Here is a 23,695-nt window from a genome sequence, read left to right on the forward strand (position 1 = left end):
CGCGCAGGCTCAGCGGCCATGGCTCACGGGCCCAGCTGCTCCCCGGCATGTGGGATCTTCCCGGACCGGGGCACGAACCCGTGTCCCCTGCATCGGCAGGCGGACTCTCAACCACTGTGCCACCAGGGAAGCCCTTCTCGCTCATGCTTGCCGCCTTCATTCCATGTTCCATTACACGCTCTGGAACTTGCCTGAAGTCACACAGCTGGAAAGCGGCAGAAGCAGGACTCCCACCGGATCTTTCAGACACTGCAGCGCGTGCTTTCACCACCTGCACTGTGTCCGATGCATGTGCTCACGCAGAACACTCCTGTGTTCTTGCTCTTTTCTTCTCTCTCTCGTGCTTTCCAGGTGGGGGGGTGCGTAGGAGAAGGGAGGTCCCACCCCACAACCTCATCTTTCAGTGTTTCATCTTTCTAACGTATCTGAGGGTCTTTTATCCCCTTTCTTTTTTATGGAAAATTCATCTGTATTCTGTTTAACTTTGGTGACATTCTAGGGCATCCATAATGCATTTAACTAGGTTCTCATCCGCTTACTAGCTATATGATCCTGCGCAAATTGTTCAGCCCTCCTGAGCCCCAGTTTCCTCATCTGTAAAGGAATGAGATGTAATATTACTTATACTATAATATGAGTGTATATTATATTACACTCATAAAGGTGTGATACTACTTATTCTTCAGACTGCTTTTATGTAAAGCACCTGGCATGGGGCTGGTGTACACCCTTTCTGAGATAGTTTTATTTTAGCCTCTTGTCTATAATGATAAAACGTATTTTCCTTAGTGGAAGATTAAGCACAAGGATAATTTAAATCTAAGGTGATAAAATTAAATAGCAAAAATGAGCCTACAGAAATATTTCTTGCAGACATCATAATAAAAAACCTATAAAATATAGATGAATTGAGTAAAAACTAGGAAAATTATTAACCACAGGATATAATATGAAAGAAAAAAATGTCTAAGATTCAGACCACATACCATAAACAGTGTGTATACCTCAACAAACTCTCAGTGAATTGAAGAATTATGGATTTGGAGTAGCACAGTTCCAGCTACAAAGGGGAAATTTTTGTTGAAAAAAATGAACATTGTGGGACTTCTCGGGCGGTGCAGTGGTTAAGAATCCGCCTGCCAATGCAGGGGACACAGGTTTGATCCCTGGTCCAGGAAGATCCCACATGCCATGGAGCAACTAAGCCCGTGTGCCACAACTACTGAGCCTGTGCTCTAGAGCCCGTGAGCCATAACGACTGAGCCCGCATGCTGCAACTACTGAAGCCCACGCACCTAGAGCCTGTGCTCCGCAACAAGGGAAGCCACCGCAATGAGAAGCCCGCACACCGCAATGAAGAGTAGCCCCTGCTCGACACAACTAGAGAAAGCCCGTGCGTAGCAACGAAGACCCAAAGCAGCCAAAAAAAAAAAAATGTTTTTTAATTTTAAAGAATAAAAAAAAAAGACATGAACATTGAAAAGGGAAAGATGGGAAAATGTATTTACATAAAATTTAAAACCTTTTAAAACTAAAACAGTGAAAGCAACAAAATGAGAAAATAGGCATAGCAAAAATTAGAGACTTGATAACACAGATGAATTTATATAAATGTGAGCACAATATCAGATTATAATTAAATAAGTGGTTCAAGGAAACATTCAGCTATTTCACCCAAAATAAAACAAATAGAAAATTAAATTTGTATATTCAACATCAACAAATTTTAAAATGAATTTTACACCTACCAAGTAAATGAAAGTCAAAGGCCAGATCTGAAAAGGTTATAGGAAAAAGAGATATACTCATGCATTATTGCTGACGAAGTAAAAATACTTGATCTATTTGGATAAAATCTGACCGTATATAGTAAGAATTATCAAAGTCTTCCTCTTTGATCCTGCAGTGCTCTTCCTGGGAATTTATCCCAAGGATATCATGAGATAAACACTTATTGAACCACTGCAGTGTGAGAAGCAGAGATGGGGGAGATAGATTCTAATCTGAAGGAGCGACTAATGCAATTTAAAGGCACTAAAATAATACATGTACAAAAATGTTTTCAGAGGATTCATTATAACGGGGGGAAAAATACAGGATAGTGTAAATGTCTGAAAATGGGGGACTCATCATTTCCCTGAACAACCCACCACCCCACGACCAAAACGCCTCTCTTCCTCTGCACACACCCCTGTGAGCCCCGTGTCACCTGCACCGCAGACCTGAGCTCCTCCTGACTGCTGTCTCCCCTCACACCCAACCCCAGGGAAGCAGTTCCCAAGCCACAGGCATCCCCACTCCAGCTGCCTTTATCCAGGCGACCATCATCTCTTTTTCAGCTGGTCTTCATCTGCCTACTTGCATTCTTACTTCCTCCAATCCATTTTCCAACTTCATTTAGTGTCTTCTTTTCAAAACACAGATCTGATCATGGTACCGCTCAACTTTGAACCCTTCAAAACCTTGTCACGCTTCAGGATAAAGTCAAACTCTGTTAAGATATATAAGGCTCTTCATGGCCTGATTCCTGTTTACCTCTATAGTCTTGTCTCTTATTTCTCTCCCTCTTTACACCTCCTACACACACACACACACACACACACACACACACACACCACTTACTACCTCACTACATTGCTTACAGTTCCCCAAATAGGCACCCTGGGTCTTTGCACGTAGCACGCCCTATACCTGCTCCTAACCTCATCCCGAAACTCCAGGCTGGCTGACTCCTATTTATTCTTATTTGTTCTTCTGGATTCAGTTCATATATCATCCCTTCCAGGGCATCTTCATGAGATAGGCCACTTTCTGATATACACAGACACAAGGTGAGGAGACCCACCTGGGTCCACAACATCTGACTACCCCTTGTGTAGAACGTTGTCTTTATTGGGAAAGAACTTCTGAATTCTGAAAACGCATGTCTGAACGGTCTGTTTTCCATTTAACTTGAGGCAAAATATATTATCCTGCTTAATCTCTAATATGGTGAGTTGTAATACTATCTTTTATACTATTTTATTGATAGTGGTAGCTACAACCATTTTAAATTATCTATAAGAGTTGTATTTCTTTGCTCCCTTCCTTGCTGTCTGCAGAAACAGGAACAGATTTCTGGCACTGCCAGATTTGGGAGCCTTCAACAACCACAGCAGAAGAGGAAGGGGGGAAGGGATATACCTCCAGTGGCATCAAGGGGGAGGTTTAGACCATTGGGAGGTGAAAGGAAGGTCACCTCAAGAAGGAGGTGACCTGGTTAAAGCTGCATCTCTCTGAGATTGCCCAAATCCCATTAGCTAGAAAATCTAGCAAGTCAACTGTTCATTAATTTAAAAGTCTAATATCACATGTTCTCAGCAAGAGTAAAGAGGGAAACCTTTCAAGGTCTTTTCAGTGTGTTCCCTTGTCTTTAATGTAAATAGTATTTGTGACCCCTTAAATGTTGGTATGAGTATTATCTGGTACTTAGAGAGCAAATGGGGCCCCAGAAAAAGTAAATATGTTTTCTCACTTTTTCTAGTCAAATATTTAAAATCTGCTTCCAGTGAACACCTAAATTGAGCACTGCTTGAACAAGCTTTAATAATTCTATAAAATGAGCATAGAGACCTCGAACTCCTTATGCCATTGATAAACAAGAATTATTTCTTAACAAAGATAATCCATGCTAACTTCAGATGCCATAGTAAACAAAAGTTTTTATTTTAGGTTCAGCCTGAATTACCCATCTTGACCCAGTCTAATTGATGGAAGTGGTAGGAATTACTTCTGTGCAGACAGGGTTAAAGACTAATCCCGATCAATCAGCGCCTTGTAATTAACCCACATACTCTTCTTAAAAGAGAGAGAGAAATGTTGGCCCTTCTCCAGTTTAAGGTTATGCACCAGTCTAATAGAGAGTTCTACAATTTTATAGGGTTCCGTTTCAGGGTAGAATTACAAATAACAAAGGTTTTGCTGTAGCAGATGGTTATTTCCAACTGCCAAGTGTTGAGGCTTTCTTGGGAATCTGTTCTAAGCATCCATGAGCAAATGTATGAATATATGAATTAAAGACAAAACATTTACGTGTCTTTATGCTAACACATATATATGGAATCTAAAAAAAAAAAAAGGTTATGAAGAACCTAGGGGCAAGACGGGAATAAAGATGCAGACCTACTAGGGAATGGACTTGAGGACATGGGGAGGGGGACGGGTAAGCTGGGACGAAGTGAGAGAGTGGTAGTGTATATATGGACATACATACACTACCAAATGTAAAATAGCTAGCTAGTGGGAAGCAGTCGCATAGCATAGGGAGATCAGCTCGGTGCTTTGTGACCAGCTAGAAGGGTGAGATAAGGAGGGTGGGAGGGAGGGAGACGCAAGAGGGAAGAGATATGGGGATATATGTATATGTATAACTGATTCACTTTGTTATAAAGCAGAAACTAACACACCATTGTAAAGCAATTATACTCCAATAAAAATGTTAAAAAAGAAAAAAAAACATTTATGTGCCTTTAAAATATGGCTTGAAAACCTGGGCTTTATCATATTAGGTTAACATTGATATTGCAGTTTTTAAAATCAGACATCTCTGAATACCAATTAATTGTAAACTGGAAGTCAGTCTATATGTATCACCTTTCATTTCTGAGAAAATAGATAATAAACCCATAAAAAAAGGACAACAATATTAATAATTTTATAAACCAATATATTAAAAAGATTCTTATAAAATTGCATATATAAATGAAGGTGCCACAATAAGGGATAGTAGCCTTCCCTTACTTTGACGTAGAGGAGATAATAAATATGAAAATCGAACTTCCCTGGTGGCGCAGTGGTTAAGAATCCGCCTGCCAATGCAGGGGACGCGGGTTCGAGCCCTGGTCCGGGAAGATCCCACATGCCGCGGAGCAACTAAGTCCGTGCGCCACAACTACTGAGCCTGCGCTCTAGAGCCTGTGAACCACAACTGCTGAGCCTGCGTGCTGCAACTACTGAAGCCTGCGCGCCTAGAGCCCGTGCTCCGCAACAAGAGAAGCCATCGCAATGAGAAGCCCAGGCACCGCAACGAAGAGTAGCCCCCGCTCGCTGCAAGTAGAGAAAGCCCCCGTGCAGCCAAAAAATAAATAATTAAATAAACAAATTTATTTTTTTTTAAGTGTGAGAATCTTTTTTGCCGTATATTAAGGGTTAGGCATGAGAAGGCGCCATTGCCTCTTCTTTATTCCGGTTGCTGTGTTTTTAATAAAATACACATTTAACAGTTTTTAATGTATTTTAACCTAGGTTTTAATCTTAGAATGAATACTAAGCTGCAATGAGATGCTTAGTCATCTGTTAAACTTCCTGAGCTTTATGGCTCTGTTCAGCAATATTGGTAGGATTTCTAGGGGCACAGATGAAGTGAATCTTAAATCTAAATAGGAGATCAATATAGGCAGCCCACATTTCACCACAATGCTCTCTTTGAAGAATCCATATAATAAAGTGGGGGTCATAACGTAGATCATATTTTCCCATGGGAATGTTTTTATAATTACCAGCTACTCTTTTAATCCAATCTTAGCATCTAATTATAACAATAGCATGTTTTTAAACATTACAACAACTGTGATAGAAATATCTTACACACTCATTATACCAAAGTCTCCAATGCACTGTAGTTGTTCATTCATTCATCCCATGCTCATTGAGTATGTACTATGTGCCAGGCACTATTCCAGGCTCTAGGGATTTGTTATGGGCAAAAAACACATGGCCCCCACCCTCATCAATATTACAGAGTAGACTAGTGGGGGAGATGACTATAGACCAAATAATCATTGCAAATTACAAATGCTAGAAAGGAAAAAAATACAGGCATTGCCTTAAGGAGGTGGTCGTTGTAGAGAGCTCTCACAGATCAGTAGTAGCTGTGGGGGGAGGTCGTTCATGGCAGACGAGCAATGTGGAGAGACCATGACTCCCTAGAGGAACTTAGAGAAGAGCATTGAGACTGTAGTGCTACAGAGGCTGGTAAGGTGAGCAAGGAGGCAGGGACTAGACCTGTGAGGAGTTGGAGGCCGTGTCAAAGATTTGATCATTGTCCTGGAAGAAATGAAAAGCATGGAAGAGTTTTCAGTTGATGGGGTAAAGGTGGGATGACATCAGATTTACAATTTGAAAAGTTTGTGGTGCGACAGTCCTATACCCTCCAGGATGAACATTATACTAGTACAAATGAAAGATGAGCAGGGTAAAGATAGAGGAAAGCAAGTGCCATTTGAGAGAGTTAGGAAGTTAAAAAAAACCAAGAACTGGAGGTAGTAATGGTTTGACCATCTGGAGCAAAGGTGGAAAGGGTGGTTCCAGAATTTCTGGCTGGTATATCCATCCACATGGTAGTAGCGTTCAGTTTCCTGTGAAATCTCAAAGCTGAGATATCAAATAGTCACTTGGATGTACTGGTCTGTTGCTCAGATGTTTGGGCCAAAGGTAAAGTCGGTGATTGGATGGTCCTGCAAAGCAAACTGAAAAAGGATATCAATATAGGTAGGAGGGAAACCAGATAATCAGAGATCATGGTCCCCAGGGGAGGACAGTGCTTCAAGAAGAAGGGAGCAGTCAGAAGTGTCAGTTGCTGTCAAGAAGTTGTAGGAGAAAAAGACCGATAAATGGCAGTGGGATTAGGAAGCATTATACTACAGAGAGCTGTTTGGGTGGTTGAGGAGGGTGAGGGGAGAACTAGATTGGAGTGACTTGGGGAAGAAATGAAGAGAAGTACAGATAAGCCATTTGTGATTTTTTACCCTTGAGGAGAAGAGACCTACAGCTGGAGGAGGAGGACACAGGGAAAGTCAAGGGAACATCTTCTTAGATGGGCAAGTCTGAGCACGTTTTCTCAGACTTGCCCATCAGATTCTCAGATCTGCCCACAGATAGAGAAGAGATGCCTTTGATAGTGAATGAACATCTCTAAACAGCAAGACCTGCTTGTGCAGGTGAGCATCCAAATCCCATATGAATTTACAAATACGTTTTTCAGAAACCACACATGCGTTAATCTTTTCCCCATGTGCGACCTCTACAACACTGAGGACCGTACATATGGCACAGGGGAGTTGTGCTGTAGCGCTTGGTTGGTTTTGGTACAGCATCCAATTCAGAGCCATTCGGCCTGGGATGTGGTTATCGCTTAGAGAAAAGAAATGAGGATAGAGCATCAGTATTTTCTTTTCATTTTCCTTTGTTTTAAAATTTTGAGAATTTCCTCCACGTTCCTCTTATTGAGAACTCTGCAAACACCACTGGCTCCATGCCCTCCAAGTTTAGAAAACAGGTTTTATTTCCCATCCCCTGCAGCAGGTAGCTATGTACAGCTATCATTTCTAAATGCAGCCCTTTGATCCAAAGTCCATCGCCAAGTCCAGAGCAGAATCTCAGTGGTATCTGAGTGAGAGAACCAAGCGAACCCAAGTCGGCTGGAGGCCCCATCGTGTGGGGAGACTCTCAAACCTGTGGATGAGCCATCTAAGTTCAGATTTTGGCCCCCCCCCCCAATTTCCTCTTGGCCTTGAACGCAGAGTAGAATTGGAGCAATGAGTCAAGTGCCACCTGGATCCGCCCGGCATTTACTCATTTGAAGTTCAGTCTCCTCAGGCTGTGTGTGCAGAACTTGCCTTGCGGCGCTCTTCCAGTCTTGACGTCTGGAAAGCCTGTAAACACAGACTCTCCTTTTCCTACAACTGACTCTTTGCCTCAGTACACCTGCTTCAGAACCCTGCACTGTGTGGGTCAAGGGCAGGCAGTGGTTGCCTGCCTCCGAAAGCCCCCGACACTTAGGCTAAGCCTACACTTGCTGAGGCCACCCAGCCATCTGCTTAGGGGGTGAGGCCTGAGCCCTGCTTGGGAGGCCTGATGCCTGCAGGCCTGATGCTCTTGAAAGAGGCCCTCGCCTGTGAGCAAAGTCATCTTAAGCTGAGTCAGCTGGCAGAGTCAAAATTGCACATGGGATAAAGCTTAAAGCTGCTCACCAGATGACCCAAAAAGCAATGGCACGACCATAAAAGCCAACCCTGGCACAAAACAATTTGCTGTAAATTGCTGAGTAAACACCAGTGGCCCACACTTGGTACAGCGTCTGCCAGAAGCATCAATCTCCAGGAGTCATTTTGCCCCCCAAATGCCATGTCCAGGAGCCAACCCACCAGATGCTGGGGCTTGCGGGGAAAGGGCAACTAAGACCCTTTCCTTCCATCCAGGTTCTGAACCAATTTGAGAATTTGAAACAAAGGAGCAAGGCAGGTGGAGACTAACCCCCCACCTTTATTACTGATAAAATCGACCTTGGATATTCGGCCTTACACCTGTGGGCAGGTGAGCATCCTAATACTAAAACCAGCATCAGAAGCCTTCCCACCAGTGGGTTGAAGAGGGGCAGCCTTTCCCACATAGGAGCAGAGCTTTCCTGGGAAGTAAAACAGAACCTTGCTACCTGTGGATAGCTCTCTGCCACCGGAGCCAAAGAGTAGGGCTAGACTACCCCTGCCCGATTTTCCCTCCTGTGTTTGCCGATCTAATTTCCGATTCCTGCCCCCAAGAGAAATGTGTGTGAGGAGTCAAAGAGAGACCAGGAGCTCTTGGAAGCCCACCCAGATGGAAGAAAACCTCAGGAGCCAGGCAGAAATTCTCCACACAGCCCACCCTCCACCCAATAGCTCCTTCCTGAAGTAAGAGCTGAGGTCGCATATCTGCTGCAGAGATGGAAGCCATTCTTAGTCTGGTAGCTCAAAGCCCTTTTAGCAGCCGACAACCACACCATCACGCTGTGCGTTTACACAATCAGCATTTTCTGAGAGCCCCTGTGCGCCCAGAACCAGGCCCTAAGGGGTTACAAAGAAGCGTGTGGCCGATTCAGCCCTCATCCTCTTTAGAAGGTGGGTGGGAACAGTACTTATATTTCTGAAATTTAGAGAATTGTTAGTAACTCATAGACACCATAGGAAATTGGAAGCAAACATCCATGAGCTGAGTTTGTCTTGAGCCGTATCGACCTTTACAGAGCCTTCAGTATGATTCTGGTTTTCTAGATATTCTGTCTAAAGAAAAAAGTGTGTTTCCTTCCTCAGTGTGCCCGTTTTCGTGAGTGGAAGGGGAGGTATCTTATAATAAGACCGACAGGGGGTGGAAGGGGGAGATGACCTCATGGGCTCGAGGGTGAGCCGTTTCCCCTCGCGTCCCAGTGAAAGGTGCAGTCGGCCTCTGGCGGGCCTCTGTCAGGAAGTGTATGTGTGGGAACCTGGAAGGGTGGGGCTGCCCTCTACGGGCAGGACGTTACACTTCTTCCTCTTCCTGGCCACATTTCCCACAGCAGTCATGGTCACGGCTCAGCTTCCTGTCAGGGAAAACCCTGCCTACTGAGCGTCCACCTGCTACAACCAGCAAACTAAGGACAGCAAAGTATTCCCTGCTGCTGTGAAACCTTGAGTTCACATGCAGACCCCTTGACAGTGGTACCCAGGGCCTCAGACATCAGAAGCAAAGATGGAGCCGTTCTTTGTGGGGTTGAGGGGACAGGAAGCTGCTGCCTCGGCCAGTCTTGTTCTGGGCCAGAACCTCACAGGCGAGTGAAGTGTGCGAGTCTGGGGTGGAGAGAAGACGAAGCAATGTCATGGAACGGCTGCTGCAGCAAGGGTGGCCTTGGGGTTAGAGCAAGGGAGGGGGCTTCAGGGGAGGGTGAGGGGGTCAGGCAGCCCAGTGGGTGTGGAGACGAGGGGTGGGCATTGATTCTCCTCATCCAGCAGACTACAAGCTGGCCACACATACTGTGCTGGCCACAAAAGTAATGAAGGTCGCAGACTTCAAGAAGCCTGCAGTCAAGGAATTTCATTTCTTCAGACCTTCCTTGATCAATTCCAGGCTGGTGAGGTCATGAAAACACCCTAAATGTCCATCAACAGATGACTGGATCAAGAAGATGTGGCACATACATACAATGGAATATTACTCAACCATACAAAGGAACGACATTGGGTCATTTGTTGAGACGTGGATGGATCTAGAGACTGTCATACAGAGTGAAGTAAGTCAGAAAGAGAAAAACAAATACCGTATGCTAACACATATATATAGAATCTAAAAAAAAAAAAAAAGGTTCTGAAGAACCTAGGGGCAGGACAGGAATAAAGACGCAGACATAGAGAATAGACTTGAGGACACGGGGAAGGGGAGGGGGAAGCTGGGACAAAATGAGAGAGTGGCATGGACATATATACACTACCAAATGTAAAACAGATAGCTAGTGGGAAGCAGCCACAGAGCACAGGGAGATCAGCTCAGTGCTTTGTGACCACCTAGAGGGGTGGGACAGGGAGGGAGGGAGGGAGATGCAAGAGGGAGGAGATATGGGGATCTATGTATATATATGTATAGCTGATTCACTTTGTTATAAAGCAGAAACTAACATAACACTGTAAAGCAATTATACTCCAATAAAGATGTTAAAAAAATATTCCAGGCTGGTGGGGGGAGCTTGAGAAAATGCAGGCCCCCCGGCACTGTCATAGACCTAGGGGAGCAGCCATTTCAGGGTGACCCCCGGGAACCTGTATTTTATAAGGTGTTTCTGATACGCAGTGAGGTCTGAGGCAGCTGGTTGAGTGGGGCAGACGTCCGTGGTCACAGCAGAGGGGGACAAGCGCTGTGGTTCTGAGCCCGGGGACTGTGAGAACAGAGGAGCCGTACCCACGGGAGGGTTCAGGGCTGGGGTCTGGGGAGTTTTATTTCAAGTATCCATTGGCTCCGTTCACCTCCTTTCTCACGTATGTCCGTCTTACCTTGGTGGCTGATAACAACAGCTGTGAGGGGTCCTCAGAGTCTGAATTAGGGCAGTTTGCTGTGCTTCTGGCCACGAGCCCTGTGTCTCCCACCATGGACTTCTCATTGGCCCACTGGGGACGGGTGTCTGCAGGGATCTCATATACGTGGCAGCACTAATGATCGACCCTCAAAGAAAAGCTCCATCTGGGGGCATTAGTGGATCTCTAGAGTCTTCAGAGCGGATCTTTTGCTTCCAGCATCACTGTGTTTTCTCCACCACCTCACCCTGAGGATGGGGCCGGGTGGCTTCTGCTCGTCCTGATAGCTTCTCTCCTGGAATCCCTACCACCCTGCATTCCCCCGTCTAGTCTCCTACAACTGGACACAGAATCCCCTGAGAGATGACTCAGGGTAAATGCACCCACCACGTTCCTGCCCCCTGACTGTCCCCTGATGAATTCCAAGTGACGCTGGACCATCCTCAAGACCCCTGCTTAATCCCTCACCTCTAAGCCAGGACCAGACCCCAGGCTCCAGTAACTGGCTCCCTGCTGTCCTTCCTTGATGCCGCCCCACACCCACAGGGGGTATCCCCAGCAGAAGGCAGGTTCAAGCTGTCTTTGTGACTCTGGGGGTCCCCGGAACTGAGAGACTATTGAAGGCTTCTATCCTCTTTCCCCTAAAGGGCAGGTGGCATTGCTCCCTGAGCAGTTCTCCCCTGAACCCCAGCAGAGCCTGGCTCAGCCCTCGGAGGTGGAGGGCGCTGCCCACGGCAGAAGGAGCCCCCGCTCCAGTGAGGAAGTGGGAGACGCACCTCAAGGAGAACCAGGACCTGTCCTCTCAGCAAACGCTGCCCCTCCATGACCGCAGATTCTGCCGCAGGTGCGTGTCTGAACCCCTCCTGAGGTCAGGGAACAGAGAGTAGAACCAGCAGCTTCCTACTCTTAGACCATTTCAAATCCCATCCTTCATTTCCGCCTTCCCTCCATCTGCCATGATACCAAAGTTTTTCTGCAGTTTGGAAAAGTCAAAATAATAAGCAAATGAGGGCAATTTTGACTAACTGAGTCCGTAAAATATGTATCCCAAAACACTACTGTGTTTTAGTACACTGGAGGCTCTTTAAAAGAAATATCGTCAATGGATATGGAGGGATTTGGGGAATTTGCCCTCCTGCAACAACAGTCTTGAGCCTATTAGATAAGGTATAGCTGGGGACGAGAGGAGTGAAGCCAGGTAATGGGTCGTTCCATCTACTCCAACTGTGTGATCCATAACAGTCATTAGGACAGAAAATGATATCAAAAGCCTCAGCCTGCCTATAATTAATTCAGGCTAAATGAATATAGCATACCAAGGGGGTTCCAGAACTTTCTACCCCTTGCCCCTCCCACAGCTTTAAGGCAATCCTCGGTCTCTAACCAATGTGCACCTGGCATCTTGGCCAGGAGGGGGCATATGTGAGCAGTGTACTCTATGCCTGACGTTCAGGCCCCACCCACCAGTCTGAGGCAACTCCAGCTGGCTCACCAGAAGAGAGAAAAGAATTAGGTCATCGGAATCAATTCATTTTTTAAAAGTTCTCGAGCATTGACATGATTGTGAATTTTTATTAAATTCCCTTAATCAACTTTCCTCATCCACAAAAGCTGTTATGATTCTGTGACGTGAACACCCAGACATTAGAAATACTTTTCAGAAACAAATTCTGTTTATCTAGACGACTGGTTCTCTTTGGAAAAACAATTGTCTGATAGCTGTTCCAATTTAGGAGAGAAAATAAGCTGGGAAAAGAAAAAATAGATACACAGGTACATGCCCCCCTGCACATATACAATCATTTTTGTCTGTTTCGGGTTTTTTTTTTAATTTTATTGAGGTATAGTTGATTTACAATGTTGTGTTAATTTCTGCTGTACAAGAAAGTGACTCAGTTATACATATATAGCTTCTTTTTCATATTCTTTTCCATCATGGCTTATCACAGGTACACAGTCTTTTTTTTTTTTTTTTTTTTTTTGCGGTACGCGGGCCTCTCACTGTTGTGGCCCCTCCTGTTGCGGAGCACAGGCACCAGACGCGCAGGCTCAGCGGCCATGGCTCACGGGCCCAGCCGCTCCGCAGCATGTGGGATCTTCCCGGACCGGGGCACGCACCCGTGTCCCCTGCATCGGCAGGCGGACTCTCAACCACTGCGCCACCAGGGAAGCCCTACCGCTCAGTTTTGTTTTTGCTGTTTTCTGCTTTTTCTCAGCTCATCTCCCACTTTCCCTGGGCCTCCTGAGGGAGGATCAACAACACAGGGGTGAGCGTGTGGGTGGAGGACGGGGCAGGTGGAACTGCCCGGACCTGTCTGTCTGGGGTGTAGCACCATCGCAGGTGGATGGGATCCTCCTGACGGTGGCAGCCTGACAGGGCTATCTACCCCCTCCCGGCCGCCCAGTGGGGCTACGGCCACCTGGGGGACACATGCTGTCCACAACTGTGGTGGGAGCTCTGGTCGGAGGATGGAGGAATCGCAGCTCTCCCCGAAGGGCAGAATCCAGACTTCTGTTCTCCAGAGTCAAGATGGAATTCAGACTCAGGGTAGGCTTGTGACTTTGCTATGACTGCATGATTTTCTTTTTAAAGAGTTCAGGAAGGTGATAATGAGCTTACAAGCTTTCTCCCCCTTCAAATAGAGTTGACAAATCTAGAGTCTGCTTTTCTTCTTAGGTTATTATAAATCATGGCTAACTCATGGCAGGAGGTTCATTTTCTCTTTTCCTAGTCAAAGACACAGGGACGTTCAGTGATCACACAGTAAGAGATCATTATCCCCCCTTATTTTCCTTCAAAGACTTTTATTTTAAGATGTAATCCTTGTTCTATGATATGTGTATTTGACTAGTAAGACAGAAAGGGTTTACTGGCTTTGGCAAATTGTAGTCTAAATCGTATCACTTTATTACTTCTGGTATGGGCAATGGTAAAAGTAGTTAGCTTCTGTGGATAAACAACAAGGTCCTAATGTATAGCACAGGGAACTATTGATATGTTCAATATCCTGTGATAAACCATAATGGAAAAGAATATTAAAGAAGGATGTCTATATGTGTATAACTGAGTCACATTGCTGTACAGCAGAGATCAGCACAACATTGTAAATCAACTATACTTCTATAAAAAAAAAGTTGTTAGCTTCTGGGTTTCCCCATTAATTATATTTATTTTCTGCTACTTTTTGTTTTGAGGCAGCAATAGAACTCGTGACCAAAATGTAGCTCTCCTGTTAACTTAGCTGCAAATTTCTGAAAGAAATTTGCATTGGAATGAAACACTTGGAAATTCCTAACGTCATTCTGCTCTATCTAGACCTTGGACTTCTTTTTCTTTTTTTTTTTTTTAATTTATTTACTTTTTTTTGGCTGCATTGGGTCTTTGTTGCTGCGCATGGGCTTTCTCCAGTTGCGGCAAGCGGGGGCTGCTCTTCGTTGTGGTGCGCGGGCTTCTCATTGCGGTGGCTTCTCTTGTTGCGGAGGAGCACGGGCTCTAGGCACCCGGGCTTCAGTAGTTGTGGCACGTGGGCTCTAGAGCACAGGCTCAGTAGTTGTGGCGCGTGGGCTTAGTTGCTCCGTGGCATGTGGGATCTTCCCGGACCAGGGATCAAACCCACGTCCCCTGCATTGACAGGCAGATTCTCAACCACTGCGCCACCAGGGAAGTCCCCGAGACCTTGGACTTCTTAATGATACTTACTTAGAAGGGAACTCTTTGGTCTTGCTGATGAGTGACCTATGAGAGAAGCACGGAGCTAGCAGAGGAACCAGGGGTGAGCCCAGAAGGAATCAACTCCCAGGGGTGTTCTGAGCTGGACTGCTGCCCCTCAAAAGGCTTCTATCTGACCCAGAGCCCTGAGAGGGTCCCAAGCAGTAACTGCTAACTGTTCTGTCATTTCAACAAATATGTATTGGAAGCCAGTACGTGCCAGGCATTTTTCGAGATACTGACTTACTCTGGCCTCTTGCTAACCTACAGTGGAGAGGTATGAAAATCAAAAGTTGTCATTTGTTTGTTTTGTTCTGATGGTGGTTTCCAACCATACTTTTCAGGCTGATGGTATTCAAGAAGAATCAAGCCAAGGGACTATTGTGAAAATGGTTTCACAATAAGTTTATTCATGGCAAGATAGTCAATTCCTTATTTAACCAGATATGCAAAAGATAGAAGGCTCAGCTGTGTTCTAAACGGCCCAAAGAGTTAGTGGATTATTGGTAACATCTGGCATTCAGAAAGAAGTGTGAATCGTAATATTTCAGACATTGAGCACCCAGTTGTGCTCCTAGTATATTTATTTAACAATATTCAGAGCTTTACAAGATGACAAAGTAATATGCTAACATGTGAGGGATTTCTTTTAACAGCTTTACTGAGATATAATTTACAGGCCATACAATTCACCCAATTAAAGGGTACAATTCAATGGTTTCTGTTACATTACATTACTCATTTTTATAAGTTGTGGGAAAATCTATGTAACACAAAATTTGCTCTTTTAACCATTTTAACGTGTACAATTTAGTGGTATTAATTACATTCATAATTTTATACCACCATCACCACTGTCTACTTGCAAAACTTTTTTGTCACCCCAAACAGAAATTCTGTAGCCATTAAGCAGTAACTCCCCATTCTCCCCTGTCCCAACCTTTGGTAACCTCTAACCTACTTCTTGTCCTAGGTATGTCCCTATTCTAGATATTTCGTATAAGTGGAATCATACAATATTTGTCCTTTCACGTCTGGCTAATTTCACTTAGCATAATGTTTTCAAGAGTCATCCACAGCATGTATCAGAACTTCATTCCTTTTTATGGCTGAAGGGTTAGTATGTTTTAATTTCCTTCTGTTTTATTCTCCCTCCCATAACTATACTGGAATTTCTAACCTGGTCAGAGAAGAATCTTCAGATATTTTTCAGTCTACTGGTATTTTTATATTTATTTGAAGTCTGAAGAGACTCTTAGGAAGGTATTGATTTTCAGTTAGCTCTTTAAAGGCAGGGGCCATAGATTCATCTTTTTAAAAATCTTTTTTATGCCTAATGTCTAGTCCAGGTCCTGGCCTAGAATAATTATTCAGCAAATCTATCTTGAGATGGACAGATGAATAGTTTATAAGGTTTTACTTTTAGGTACCAGGAAAGAGATTTTAAATAAAAAATAATATAACCTTTATGCTTTAGTTCTTTATTTTCTGGAGCAATGCTATTTTCTTTTGACGTAAAAATTGCTAACTGCAATTATTTCACACTCCATAGATCACTGAATATCAGAGTAGATGTGTTATATAATATAAATATTTAACTGTGACATGTCAAAAGTTAACTTAGGAAATCTGCTAATGCCTAGTTCATACTAATTTAGAGAATATTTGGTGGTGTTTTGTTTTTTGTTTTGAGGGTGATCTGAGTATCCCAGCTGCTAAGCAGTGTGGTGTCAATCAAGCCTTCTCAACTCATAGCTGCTCTTGGTGCTGTCTACATAGTTATTCTTTCTCAGTGCCTGGCTCAGGAACTGGGAACAGTGAAACTGAAACAGAAACTGCTACAAGTTGGAGAAGCTCTTAGACACCTCACTGGAGTAGGGAAACTGGAGGCGAGGGTGGATGTGGGTGATTCACAGTGTTCACCTTTAAATACAAAATGTAACTATGCTTCTGCCAGCTCTGTCCAAATAAGTAAGGATGTATGTGCATGTATATGTGGGCAGTCCACCGCTCAGCGCACTAAAATGTGCTCTCGTTGTGCTTTGACTATTCCAAAAGTTGTGAAGGACATGAGAGAAAGGAGAAGGAATACAAAATGAAGCCCTTGCACTTGGAAGTAACTCATCAAAGGATACCTTTTCTGTATATGATTCCCCACCCACCTTCTCAATATCTAACCAAGAATAAACATTTGCACATTTTATTTTTTTAATTTATCTTATTGAAGTATAGTTGATTTACAGTGTTGTGTTAATTTCTACTGTATAGCAAAGTGATTCAGTTATACATATATATACATTCTTTTTCATATTCTTTGCCATTATGGTTTATCCCGGGATATTGTGCTCTACAGTAGGACCTTGTTGTTTATCCATTCAATATGTAATAGTTTGCATCTGCTCATCCCAAACTCCCACTCCATCCCTCTCCTCCCCTCCCCTCCTCTCCCTTGGCAACTGCAAGTCTCTGTGTTCTCTATGTCTGTGAGTCTGTGTTTCGTAGATAAGTTCATTTGCATTTGCCCATTTTAAGTTGCAACTAAGTGACTTGCTTTGTTGAGTGAAATCATGCCCACTTTAGCGCATGCACTATTTCAGAAATTCTATTCTTCAGTGAAGCTCCTGTGAACACCCAAAAAACCTGGCCGTGTTGCTCATTTGCAGGATAGCAGAGGCAGCACCTACCATTCACTTTGCCTGTGATCCTCCCTCCTTATCTAGATGCTGAGCTCAGTTAGAGCTCCATGGCTTGATACTCTAAATCCACCATGGCCAGTGTCCTATATAGGGTAGGCACTCCGTGATTATTTGATAGCCGGACCTTCAGAAACATGACTGCAAAATGTTATCAAGTAAGGAGCCTGGTTTTCATAGACGGCCTGTATAATCTATCCTGACGCCTTGTAAGTCATACCAGGAACTTAAATTAGTATTGCTTTTCACATTTCAAAGGCATACAGACTACCATTGGCCTCAATATAAAATAATAATTTCCGACTGTGGGACTCTATACCCTGCAGTCGAAAAGAAACCCCTTCCTTCCTCATTTCTCGGTGACAGCCTCTAATCATCTTTGAGTAATTTTTAAGATTCTTTCTAAACCACCATTTCCTTCATTATGTCGGCTGGGGAACAGCTTCTCCTTGTATGAATGGAATGGTTCTCATTCCTTTCCAAGCTCAGCCACCCACCTAGTAAGAAAAGGTAGCTGTAAATCTCAACCAACTTTCTTTTTCAACAATTATTCTGGGAGCAAAGTCAGATGATAAAGTCAGCTCACCACCAGATATTTATTGAGGACCTGGGAGAAGTTTCAGGTAACCATTAAAGAGAATATAAGTTCTACCCAAACCTGATTCCCCAAGTGCTTTGTGATTTCCATACTTAAGGAAGAGTGGGAAGAGCATCCCCAGGGCAGCCACTAGCCTGAGCAAAGGCCCAGAGATATGAAAAGCTAGAGTATCCCTGGGGAGTGTTGAGTGTTGCAATATGGCTGCAGTACCTGTCCAGACCCTAGAAGGCTAACTGCTAGGATAAGGAGTATCTGCTTGATTCGTAGACCACAGGGAACTATATCAAGCTTTCCTGGCAGAGGATAACCTACATTCTGAGTTTTAGAAGAGAGCCATGTAGAGATGGCTTCAGGAAGCAAGAAATTGAATTTAGCAAGATATATTAAAGAGGTCATTGTAAAGATTCAGCCCCAAACTATGAAACTGACAGTAAGGAGAGGAAGGATGGAAAGAAGAGACAGAGACTTAACTGATTCTGTTTTATGGCCTATGGACCGGTTATTATGGCAATTGTTTATTAAGCTCTGTTGTCTCAATGTTTGTCCCCATGGGATTTTAATTTATGGAAGTGACTGAGTGACAACACAGAGAGACTAATGCCACTAAAAGATTTTTATTACTTACATTTCCCAAGGCGGGTGGAGGTGGCTGGCATGCCATGTAGGGCGACATGGGGAAGCACCAATGTTGGCCAGGAGGCAGAAAGAAATGAGAGGAAAGCCTAGACCAAACTTTATTGGGGTTTCCGTGGGATTGCCCGTGAAGGGCAGGGCAGGGCCCACAGTTTAGGATTGACGTGTTTGAATAATTCCAGCTGGCCTTGGAGCATAGGGGCTTCCCCTGGTTGTCTGGTACCTGGCCCTGGGGTTTTGTGTGAGAGTTAGATAAAGGAGTGGTTCAGAGATCACTGGATCACAGGGGAGAAGTAAAGAACTTTGGCTATTTCTTTGGCCCTACAATTAATGGATACTAAATAGACAAATACAGAATCTAAGAAAACACGAGTGTGAAGATCTCTCTATATATATCAGGACAGTTGGCTAAATGCTTTATATGCATTAACTCACTTAATCCTCTCAGCGATCTGCAGTAAGTACCAAATTGTCCCCATTTTACACGTGAAGCAACTGAAACCTAAAGGGGTTCAACAATTTACCCACGTTCATGTAGATAATGATTTTTCCAGCCAGATTCAATCCTCCTCCACCCCCTGCTACGAAGCTCTGCCCCACATAGTCTTCTCCACTCGATTATTCCTCGCTCCAGGCTCAGGATGTGAGACTAGTCCTGCTGCAAAAGGAGTGGTGGAAACTTATAGAAGCTTCCCCAGGGCTCACTGGACCTATTTCTTCCTCTTTCTACCTGCTTTGTGAAGATGTATTTGCCTACTGGTGGCGCACCATTCAGCACGTTATAATAAGCAAATAAATAAAATGTGTGACTTAAGCACTGTCTCCTCCCTTCCCGGAAACTGATTCTTGACTTTTGGCTTTTTTCTCTCTGATCATTTTAACTCTGGGACTTGGAAGCTCTCGTGTCAGCAAACAAAGCCTTTGGCAGACTCTTTTCCCCCGTGTCATGAGCCAGTGATCCAAATTGCCTATGCAGGAGGCGCTGAATTCCCTGGGTTAGACTCTGAGGTCCTGCATCAGTAACTACCCCATTTGATCAGTGTCCAGCACAGTTCCTTGGATCAGCCAACCCGGTCTGCATGAGGTCTGTCTCTTCACAGCTTCCATGGCTTTGTTTCCTAACACTTGGCTGCCTTCTCAGCACCTCTCTCCACACATCTTCATGCATCACTTCCACGAAGAGCCAGCTTGGTGCTCAGCCTCTGTAGGAGGGTGTCCACAGCACACATAAATCATGCAACCACGTCCAGGAAGCACCTACTTTGCACAAAGCCATGAGGGGGACACAGAGCCATGAGGGGGTTACCAAGCCATGAGTGGCCCGAGTCAGGATCTCAGGGAGCTTGTGACTGGCCTGAGAGGCAGGGTGAAATGGTAAAAGATGCAAATAACACTTCAGAAGATGGAGGCTACGTCACACAAGAGTTCAGAAGTTATTCCCCACCAAATTGGTACCGCTTTGTATGTAGTTATTGCTTCACTCATCTACATCTTTCTACGCACTCCTGATAGCTTATCTGGGAGCTTTCACTCTTGAACTGGGCTGTGACCCATCAGAGAGAGGCATCACAAGTCTAGTTTATAAGAGCCTTTGCAGAAGGAACATGGCAGTAATTCCTGTTTTCTACCCACGATTAGGCCAGTTATGCGGGAACAGTCCCTGTCCTTACATGCAGAGCTTGGCTGCATGGACTTAGCATAGCAGAGGGGGTAAATGTTTCAGCCCCAGAGTTAGGCTGTCTGGCTGATATACCAGTTTTATCACTTCATAGTTATATGACTTTGAAAGTTACTTCGTCTCTTTGTGCCTCATTTTCCTCAAGTGAAGAATAGGGATGATAGCAATACCTACCTTTTAGAGTTGTTATGAGAATTAAATGAGATAGGTTTTTTAAAAAGCTTAAATATGGTACCTGGCACATAGTAAAAACACATTACTGTGTGGCCCTCATGACTGAGTGATTCCCACCTTTTAGAGGTTTTCTAGTTGATTCCTAGTAACTGGAGCTGTCTTATCCTTATAAGTCATCAGTTTCATTAACCTTCTCTGCTAGTAAATTTTACAAAACCAAAGTTTAAAAACTGGAGCACAAGCATTTCCCCTGGAATACTGGAATTGTTGGTATTTTATTATTTCTACCTGGACATTTTAATAGCCAACAATGGCTTTGAAAAGAACTAGGAAGACATGCAGCGTCTGTCAGTCTCCATATTGGAGTTTCTGTTGTGTTTTTGTTTCCATGTGAACTTGATTTTTTCTAAAGTTTATAAGCCTTTTGCTCCATGGTGAGATTCAGCGACAAGTTTCTGTTCCAAAGAGCAATATTTGTCCTCCTTGAAAATCGACCCCGGTTTCCATTTTCTTTACAGAGAAGTTGCTCAATGCTTTGTGATTCCAGAACGTGGTTTTAGCTTGAAGTTTCCACAAATGTAATTTTTTCATGTGTGATCGTTTTGAAAAACTATTTAAAAGCTGCAGATATAGCACATTGTCCTTTGGCTTTTGTTTTGTTTGGTTGGTGGTTTTATTTTTTGTTTTGTTGATGCTGAGTTGCCTTTAGTTGGTCTTCGTTTGAGATAAGGGGTTAGAAGATATTAGGAATTCACTACACAGATAGCTCTGATCTATAGACTAGGATCCTAGACTGTAGAAAGTGTTTCTTCCTTGTCGAGAAAACTGTTGATTCCCCTTTCCTTGAAATGTTAAGGTACAGGGCAGTGGTTAAGGACACAGATCTGGATAGAATCCTGGCTCCTGTGCTTCCACTTGTGTCCCTTTGGACTTGTTACATAGCTTGCCTAAGCCTCGAATTGCCCAGCTTTGAAACTGGGACAACTGAATTCTTGTAAGGGCCGGATGAGACCTTGTCATTCTTATAAGGATCACCAAGTGTTCATGGCAGTGCTGAACAAGCACAAGCTTGCCAACATGCATGACTGCGGTTTTGCAGAGGTCCGACCTGAGAGTTTCTATGAGGAACTCTACCTGGCTCTTGAAGTTTTCTTGAAAACAAAATGTGCCCCTCTTGAATGGAGGAGATTTCGTGTGAAAATATCTGTAAAGTAACCAAGGGTGCCTACTGAAATCACTCTAGAAGGGGGGAGGAACCATTAAAAAAAAAGAATTCAAATTTAGAACCTTCACCTTCGAAAAAGGTTAATTGATCATTTTCTTGACCACTTTCACAGCCAGTCAAATGAACCTGGGGTGCTCTTTATATAAGTTATGCAGAGAGTACAGAAAACAGGTATTAGCCTAAAATAGTGTCCAAAGCCTCGGCTATATATCAAGATTGTGATGAGGGAGAATTCAGATCACAGAGAATATTTTAGAATGTCTTCCCTCTGTAAATATTTTTAAAAGCCCATATATCTTTAAATTTTTTTCTTTGATAGCTTAAGTTGAAAGTCTAGGGAGTCTGGCAGTGGAATTCATGCTAAAACCAGGAGACCGAAGTGATGCCCCTGGCGGTGATCGCTCTGTGTGGAAGATATTTCCCCCCCCTCTCCCCAAAGCCCTGAGCCACTTTAAGGCCTGCGGTGATGGCAGGCTGCCAGCTCTGGGGAAAAAAAACAACAACTGCAGTTTTCATTTGAAATCAGAGGATGACATTTAGACACTTCTTAATCTTGCACCAAACACTTCAACTATCTAGTTACACACACACATCACACGAATGCACACATGCCTGTCCTTCTTCGGGCAGCACCAGTGCTGGGTCCAGGGTCTGTTTTCTTCAGCTCTATCTCACTGAGTGGGTGTTTCTGAACAACAGCATCTCTATCCAAAATGCATGAAAGGAGTCTTTAGCCAACCAGGATTTGAAAAATGAATCACTGATTCATGAGCATCATTTTACAAGTGCTTTTTTAAGTCCAAAATACAAGAAATCATCTGTGCAAAGGACAAAGGTCTCAAGGTAAGTACTCGTAATGTGTTGAGACGGAGTCCCCGAGTGGTGTTATGGTGGTGTCAGAAATCAAACATGAAAGCTGTTACAGAAGTGATTGTCTCCTTACTTGCGATCTGTAAAACAGAAGACTTTGTTGTATTTCCAAGAGTAAAATTACTTTTGAACTACCAAGAAAATATGCAAAAATTATGCTATGGCCAATGAAATATTTTTTGGTTTTGATTATTTGGGTGGGTTCCAGTTATATATGTGTGTGTGTATATATACATATAGTGCTAAATTTTGCTAAAGATTGTTTGGAAACCATATGTTATTACCAAAAGTACTTTTTTGTTTGTTTGTTTGTTTGTTTGGCCCTGACACATGGCATGTGGGATCTTAGTTCCCCCACCAGGGATTGAACCCAGGCCCCCTGCAGAGGAAGCATGGAGTCCTAACCACTGGACCGCCAGGGAAGTCCCTGGAAGTATTGAATAATTTTAAATATATGAATACTTTTAAGCATTTAAAAATTTCTCCAGGAGCTGAAACAGAGTATATGTGATGATTTGATTCTGAAAGAGTAAGGATCATTACAATTTGTCAACTCTGGAGCTTAAAAAAAATGGATACAATAGTATATTTTTGATGACTTAGGCCACAGAACAATTTGTCATGCCTTAGGCAATGGAGACAGAACTGATCTTGGAGTCAAGCCTACAGCTCTCTAGCTGTGTGCCTTGGGCAGGTTATTTGAGTTCTGTCTCTGTGTCCTCAGAATCTTTGAGGGGGCGCTGAGCTTAGGGCCCCAGCCCTTGAGGGAGTGAATCCTGGGTGGGCGGGGGGCAAGGGGAGGGGAGTGGGGAGATTTCAGGACACTCAACTGGGATGTGAGTCAGGGCGCCTGGGGGTGGGGTGGTGGCACCAGTGTGGTCCAGGACAAGCTTCTCCTATTTCAGAATCTTGCTCAAGGCTGGCCCAGGAAGGGAGGAGCCTTCTGTAGGAGTTCTGCTTGGTCATTTAGAATTCAGATGACCCCAGCGGAGGTCGTCAGCATTTTGAGTACCGGTGGAGGCGAGTGTGGCTTCTCCAACCCTTGAAACATCTGTTTACTCTGGCTGGACTGTCTGGGGGCAGATTGACACCGACAGCTCCCACCCTGCAAAGGGAAAATGCAGCGTTTTGTTTCCTCATACCAAAGCTGCTTTTTTAGGGTGAAGAATCCAAACTGTCACCACATCATTACCTGCTCAGGAAAGTGGTTCTATTCCCTCTAACAGACCTGCAGAGCCCACTTCTTGCTAAAGAGCGAATGTCGGCAGGTCAATTGTGTTATA

At 44.0% G+C, this 23,695-nt stretch overlaps 1 protein-coding gene across 1 annotated transcript in view; it reads left to right on the forward strand.

The window, feature by feature from the left end:
• Nucleotides 1-23,695, forward strand: part of PLEKHG1 (pleckstrin homology and RhoGEF domain containing G1) — a 222,890-nt gene that overhangs the window by 80,814 nt on the left and 118,381 nt on the right. The gene's annotated exons all lie outside the window — the stretch shown is intronic.

Source organism: Monodon monoceros, unplaced genomic scaffold, assembly GCF_005190385.1.
Source record: "Monodon monoceros isolate NGI ecotype Baffin Bay Population unplaced genomic scaffold, NGI_Narwhal_1 Super_Scaffold_15, whole genome shotgun sequence".
Classification (NCBI taxonomy): domain Eukaryota; kingdom Metazoa; phylum Chordata; class Mammalia; order Artiodactyla; family Monodontidae; genus Monodon; species Monodon monoceros.